Source organism: Mustela nivalis (assembly GCF_964662115.1).
Source record: "Mustela nivalis genome assembly, chromosome: 11".
Lineage (NCBI taxonomy): Eukaryota > Metazoa > Chordata > Mammalia > Carnivora > Mustelidae > Mustela > Mustela nivalis.
In genome coordinates this window covers 66,350,888-66,358,882 of record NC_139030.1, presented here as the reverse complement: position 1 = coordinate 66,358,882, position 7,995 = coordinate 66,350,888, and the positions used below count along the sequence as shown (strand labels likewise).

Here is a 7,995-nt window from a genome sequence, read left to right as displayed (position 1 = left end):
TGCACTTACATGGTGAGGGAGAGGCTCTCCCCATTTGAGAGAGCAAGGAGAATGGCGATTCTTATAAGGGTTAAATTCTTTGTGTCCTTTTCTCCAAGCTATTTACTTGAGGAACAGAGGAATCTAGTGCTTATTTGATTAGAGCAGTTTCCTGATCTAAGCTGAGTAGACGTCAATGCTAACTTGGGCCCTAAGAATTTGTGTTTCTAACCAATTCTCAAGTAATGCTCCACATTTGAGAGGCCCTGATGTAAACGAACAATACTCAAACTCATATGTGTGTACATCTAGAGATACCCAAAAACTTTTCCAATGGTATAGGGGACGAGGTAGTTTAACAGGATCAAATTTCTAGATCCTCATTTCTAGATGTTTTTCTTTCCCAATTAATAAAATAATCCAACTGAGAATTCACCGTGGTTGCACTTTCACACCTCTCCACCGGTGGTTGCATAACTTTCCCCAACAGGAAAAAATTCAGAGAACTGATTGAAATTACTATTAAAAAATTCCTTCTGGGGTGCCTGGATAGCTCAATTGGCTAAGCTCCTGACTCTTGATTTCAGCTCAGGTCATGATCTCAGGGTCATGAGATCAAGCCCCACTTTGGGCTCCATGCTAGCCATGGAGCCTCGTTAGAATTCTCTCTCCCCATCTCCCTCTACCCCTGCTGTACCCCCCTAAACACCCTCTCACTTGCACATGCACACTCTCTTTCTATAAAAAAATAAATAATAAATAAAAAATTCTTTTCATCTTTATCTACATATTTACATGAATACAGTTTCTTGGTGTTCATGCTTATTTAAACAAAAGAGGAAGAGTATTAAGACAGAACCTTCTCTTACCTAGCATATGTAATTTTTACTCATGGATTCATGAACACATTGAAAAATAAGACCCATTCCTTCTTACTAAGGGCTTTCTTTCTATGAAAATTTTCTCTTTGTGATTATTAATCATCTGTTCAATATTTCATTTATAGCTATGTTGCTTTGATCAATATTACTAAGTTTAATAATAATAACTAGTAATAATAATAACTCAGTAATAATTTAATAACTCAATCCAGGAAAAAATTAACAATTATGTCCTGTGGTTCCAGAAAATTTCATGTATGGAAATGTTACAGCATATAAATATCATAAAATTATGAATAAAAACTTTCCAACATGAATATGTTAGGATAGGATATTGAGAACAAGTAAAATAAAAATATCAGGTCAAAGAAAAATAAAACAATGTATAATTTCACACAGTTAAAGCAGGAGCATTCAATAAGGACTTGGTTTTTTTTTTTTTTTTTAAGATGTATTTATTTATCTGAGAGAGAGAGAGAGAACACACATATGTGTGCACACTCACAAGTATGCACGGGTAGGGGAGGAGCAGGGGGAGAGAATCTTCAAGCAGACTTCCTGCTGAGCAGGAGCCCACACACAGGGCTCAAGCTCAGGACCCATGGGATCATGACCACACCCAAAACCAAGTTATTCACCTAACCTGAGCCACCCCAGTGCCCCAGGAACATTCATTTAGTTTTAAAACAGGTGAGAGAAGCTATCAATTCATTAAGATATTTTGGTCTTTGGATACATTTCTAAGGGTAATTAATGTTTTTCTTTTAAGATGCCCTTGTTTACAATACAAGAGAAATTATATTTTTTCCACTACTTAAATTTAGATAAAAATTTTATATCTACCTAAAATATGTGATGGTTTTCATGTGCCTTTTTTTTCATAGCTCTTATTAAGAAATACTTCAACAAAAATCTGAAGACAACTGGTTTTGATTATATTTGCAGCTAGAAGAAATTAGTTTCTCTGAGTCAATCACCATTGATTTTATTAATTTCCTGTACATTACTCAAATAACTTTCAAACTTGTGATAGGGTCAAGTCCCCTCAGGACTGTGAGGAGCACATCTGTGCGGGACAGTGAGGCTTCTTGCCCTAACTCTGACATCTCAAAGTTCTCCTGTGAGAGAATAGAGAAAGGAGAGCAAGTGAAAAAGAGACAAATACATAAAAATTGCTGACTTCCAACAGCTCCTCAAACTGAGTGAGACAGGCATGTAAAGACAATAGATTGATTGTCCCTGGTATGTTTGGGCAGCAATCCTACTCTTCATAGGAGGACTGGGCTTTGAAATTTGGGGTACCACCCTGCCCAGTGCTACGTGCAGTATCACTGGGGCATTAGTAGAAGAGCTAGCCTTTTGGGGAATTTGGCATCTTAGATGCATAGTCTTTCAACGTTTCTACCCGCCTGTAGTTCCTAGTTTTTCCTTGCTGTGGGCCAGCTCCCTCAGGTATCTTCCTATTCAATTTCCCCGGAACAGACTACAAGTCAACTCTAAGGTCCCACTGGCTGGAAAGTATTTTGATTTCTGACTTGTGCTTCAGAGTGTCCCCAGGGCATTTCTCCAGCCCTCTTTCCTTGTCCTTCACACCAGTTGCATCACCAAACAGAAGTTTACTGGGGTTACAAAGCTAGGATCAGAGGAATGGGCAGCTTTTCCCTGTATAGTCAATTTATAATGTAGAACATCTTGTATACTTGAAAATTGCGAATGACTGACAGTTTAAGATATCTTTCCACATGGTATCAAGCTAGTCAGTATCAAGCTAGGATTTAGTTTCTTCCACTATTGAATGGAATTAAAAACTGTATGTTTGGAAAAAATCACTATCACATGTTATGAAAATGAATTTTAATTATCCTGTAAGAACCTCAAAATATTCTTGCTCAAGAAAAACATTAAGAAAATAAAAGATACATGAAAATATTAAAAGAATATTTCACTAAATAGGGGGAAGACATTAATTTATTATTGCTGAGTTTTAGGAGGTTTTCTATTTTTATTTTATTGTCTTCATCATTTCATTTTTTTAGAAATCAAGATAAGTTTACTCTTAATGCCCATCAACTATTTCACCCATGTTTTGTTTCTTAAATGCCACAGTTAAGTGAAATCATATGGCATTTGTCTTTCTCTGGCTAAATTATTTCACTTAGCATTAGACCCTCTAGCTCCATCCACATTGCTGCAAAGGGCAAGATTTCATTCTTTATTATGGCTGAGTAATACTCCTTTCTAGATGTATATGTTACATCTTCTTTATCCATTCATCTATTAATGGACACCTGAGCTGCTTCTCTAGTTGGGTTGTTGTAAATAATTCTACAATAAACATAAGGGTGCATGTAGCCCTTTATTATTTATTTATTTGTTTGTTCGTTTGTTTGTTTGTTTGTTTGTTTGTTTTTGTGGTTTAGGTTTTACTTCATCACCATAAACTGAACTCTGCAATCCAGCTAGACCTGGGGATAAGGAACCATGGAGCCCGCAGAACCATAGCGAGAGCACAGAGATTCTGGAGTATTGCCAACAGATGGGGGTAGAGGGTGCTCTCCTGAGCTACAGAAGGAATGGTCTGGTAGCTAAGATAAAACACAAGCCAGATTTATTAGATTTGCCCACAGTCAGCAATGGTGATCTTCTTGCTGGTCTTGCCATTCCAGCCCAATGTGCTCCATGCTTCCTCAGTCTTCATGCCCTCTTTGACCGTGCTGAAGACTACCTGCTTGCCATCCACCCAGTCAGTCTTGGCAGCACAGATGAAAAACTGGCAACTGTTTGTGTGGGGTCCAGCACTAGCCATGGACAAGTTGCTAGGACCCATGTGCTTCAGGATGAAATTCTCATCATCACACGTCTCCCCACAGATGGACTTGTTACCAGTGGCATGATGGTGAGTGAAGTCACCATCCTGGCACATAAATCCTGGAATAATCCTGTGAAAGCAGGAACCTTTAGAAACAAATCCTTTCTCCCTAGTGCTCAGGGCTCAAGAGTTCTCTGCTGTCTTTAGAGCTTTGTCTGCAAACAGCTCGAAGGAGACATGGCCGAAAGACTCTCTGACCATGGCCATGTCAAAGAGCACAGTAAGGTTGACCATAGCTGGGTAGTGAGGGTGGCTCCAGGTTGGCGGTGTCTGCAAGACACACATGTATCCCTTCAACTTGGTGTTTTTATTTTAGAGGCATCTCTATGGATTTTAAATATAAATCTTTTATCAGGCATATGATTATAAGTATTTCCTCTCCATCTTTGGTTTCTCTTTTCATTCTCTGAATAAGGTATTTAAAGAGCACAACTTTTTAATTCTATGAAGTCTAATTTATCGATTTGTTCTTTTATGGATAATAATAATGCTTCCAGCATTATCTAAAAATCTTTGTTTAATTAAAATCTATAAGGATTTCCTACTATGTTTTCTTCCAGAAGTTTTTTCCAGAAGTTTTTTTTTTAAACTTATATTTATAACCCATTTTGAGTTAAATTTTGTATATAGTATGATATATATGTTGAAGCAATTTTTTGGCATATATATCTAATTATTCCAGCATCATTTATTGAAAAGATCTTTTTTCACTAAATTATCTTGCTTTGTAAAAATCAATTGGTCCATAAATGTGTAGGAATAGTTTTGAACTTTCTATTTCACGCCATTGATCTATTTGTCTATCATGTTGGACCGGTCCTACCTTATCTAAATTAGTGCATCAATAGGTCAGGGAGTATTCGTCTTCCAACTATATATATCCTTTTCAAAGTTGTTTTGGCAATTCTAGGACCTTTGCATTCCCATATGACTTTGAGAATTAGCTTGCCAATTTTTACAAAATGCCTGCTGGAATTTTGAGTGGGATTACATTGAATCTGTAAACTACTTCCAGAAGAATAAATACATTAGAAATAGAGTATTTGGCCCCTAAACAAGATATATCATTAAATTACTTATGTATTTTAAAATTTCTCTTAGTAATTACTTATAGTTTTCAGTATGCCCATCTTGTTCTTTTTTCAAATTTATCCCAAAGCATTTCATAAACATATTTCATAATGTTTATACTCTTTTAAATTGTATTATATTTCAATTTTAATTTCCTATTGCTTGTTCTTAGTATATAATATTATAACTGACATATATATGTAATTTATCCAATATCTTTGATAAACCCCCTTATTAATTATAGTAGTTTTTTAAGCTTGCAACTGATGCTCTATATTGGGAATCATATCAAATGTGAATTAAGGGTTTTAGTTCTTTCTTTCCAAACTGGATTCCTTTTATGTCTTTTTCTTGACTTACTGAAATAGCTGGAATGTCCAGGATAATTTTGAATAAAAGTGGTGAGATCACAAATCTTTGTCTTATCTCTAATTTTAGGGAGAAAGAATTCAAACTTTCATCATCCAGGATCATGGAAGCTGTAGGTTTTTGGTAGGTACCCTTTGTCAGGTTGAGAAAGTTCTCTTCTATTGCTAGTATCATCACAATATCTTTATTATGAAAGAATGTTAAGTTTTGTCAACCACTTTTCCTGCATCTTTAGAGATGATCCTATGATTTTTCTTCTTTTGTTTGTTCATATGGTGAATTACATTTTGAATATCAAATGTCAAACTAACCTTGTGCTCCTGGGTGAACTTTTCTTGTCATGATTTATTGTTCTTCACATTTATACTGAATTCAATTTCAAATGGGCAAAAGATTTGAGTAAACATTTCACCAAATAAAATATATACATGGTCAATAAACATAAAAGTATATTCAACATTTTTAGTCATTAAGAAAATGCAAATTAAAATTTCAGTAAAATGCCACCCACACCTACTGAAATGGTTAAGATTAAATTAAAAAGACCTACTATACCAAGTGTTAGTAGGAATGTAAAGAAACTGGAACTCTAAAACCCTGCTGTTGAGAACATAAAGTGATACAACCTCTTTGGAAGATAGGTCGATACATTCTAGAAAAGTTAAACATACTTATATCATGTGATCCAACCATTTACCCAAGAGAAATGAAGGCATATGTTTGTACAAAAATGTTCACAGCAAGATTTATAAAAACTGTCTTTGTGATAGCTCAAAAACTGGAAACAACCCAAGTTTATGGTTATACCAGGCTTTTGTATCAATACAGTACAATACAGATACAGCATTAAAAAGAAATGAATGATTGATAGATGACAGAACATAGATAAGTCTCCAAATAGTTAAGAATGAAAAAACCCCAAAAGAAAAAAGACATGTTATATAATACTATTTTTTTTAAATGAAAAGTAACCTATAGTGACAGAAATGAAATCAGTAATTGCCTTGGGATACGGCAGATGCAGAGAGGGCTGTGAGGGAGGGGAGCATGACCAAGGGGTGCAAAGAAACTTCTGAGGTTCACTATCTCAATTAGGGTGATACTTTTATAAGTAAAAAGTATACTTTCAATATGTACAGTTTACTGTATATCAATCATTTCTCAATATAACTCAAAAAAGGGTTAATACCCTTATCTGTGAAAAACTCTTACAATCCACACACAAAATTATGTATACAGTATTTCTTCACTATATATATTATATAATGCTATTATATATTATTCAATATTTAAATATTATATGTAACATTAAATTTAATTTTAAATATAATATTGTTATAGAATGTTATATATTTATTATATATTATTATATATCCACACACACACACATACACATACACACACCCCAAATGGAAAAACTAGCCGAGGAAATAAATGGGAAATTCACAAACAAAAAGAGAAATACATGCATTATTAATAGACACATTTTTAAAAGTTCAAACTCATTCATAATCAAGGAAATTTAAATTAAATTTAAACAGAATGAATGAATCACATGTGTGTGTTTAATTTTCCTAGAAATTAACAACTTATTTTCCAAATAGCAGCATTATAAATTATATAAATTATATGCTGAAAAGATCCTTCGTGAAAAAACATTCCCACACTCTGCTACATCAGTGAGAACTATACAACCTTTTTAAAGTGCCTTTTCGTAATATACATATCAAGAATGCCAGAAACAATCATGACATGTGATCTGTGACCTTAGTATTTCTGCTTCTTGGAATTTACCCAAAGGAAACAATCAGAGAAAAACATAAAGAGTAATGTAATGACGGCCAAAAATATGGCAACTCATAAACTGAATTTCTGAAATACACTAATGTCCAAAAAATAATGTGTTGTTTAAAAAATCTAGAATCCAAAGGGTGAAATGTTGTACTTCAGTAAAGTCCATTAAGCTCAGTGTTTCATATATTCAATGTTATAAAAACACAATTGACTCGATATTTAGGATCCACTGGTTCCCTCAGTGTTTCGTATTCTTCGGTAAGCTCATGCAAACACACACACACATACCTCTGAACTCTTTTCTGATCAAAAGTAAATCTATCACAATGTTCAAAGATGTATTCAGTGATAAAACTTGGCATGACTTTTTTATATTCCTTTTTATATGTTTTTCCACTTCCAAGGTTTTTTGAATCATAAAACATGATATTTTCCAAAGATATAAATAAATGTGGTGAGCAACAATGAGTAATTTTTGTTTCTTTTGTATCATCCACACCTGATATAGGACACATGTGTTTACAATCAGGCAAGTGTGGAACGGAAATGTATCACCTTGTGATCAGGCAAACTGTGCAAGGAATGAGCTGGGATAACTCCTTTTGCTCAGAGCGCTAAAATAATCTCAGTTAAAAATTAACATGCACAATTATCTACAACGTCACTTCTTCCACCTTCTCACCCTCACCCATCCTTCTTTTAATATTGTTTCATTATGCGACTTTTCAAAGCATGTTAAGCCCATTTTGGGAATCTTTTTGTTCCAAGGGTGCTAGAGTAACGCTTTTTGCCTCCAGGAAGGTTAGTTCAAACCAGGCATGAAGAAAATGAAGAAGGAAATGTAGATGGCAAAACAGAAGTGATGGAAATAGCTCAAGGTCAGAGCCAGAAATTTAACTTTGTCCAGGAAGGGAAGGGAGGACCTACAGAAAGAAGGAAATCAGTGATTGATAGCAGCAGCTGGGGAGGCCTTTCTGATCAAAGGGTGCGATGGTAGTCACCCATATCAGAAGGGTTTCTCCTTACACCCCA

The 7,995-nt window shown here is 34.7% G+C and overlaps 1 pseudogene across 1 annotated transcript; it reads right to left on the bottom strand.

The window, feature by feature from the left end:
- Nucleotides 1-3,425: 3,425 nt before the first annotated feature.
- LOC309844072 (peptidyl-prolyl cis-trans isomerase A pseudogene) lies at nt 3,426-3,963 on the bottom strand (annotated as a pseudogene). The gene has a single exon. The product of its transcript is annotated as a peptidyl-prolyl cis-trans isomerase A pseudogene (transcript).
- Nucleotides 3,964-7,995: the final 4,032 nt, after the last annotated feature.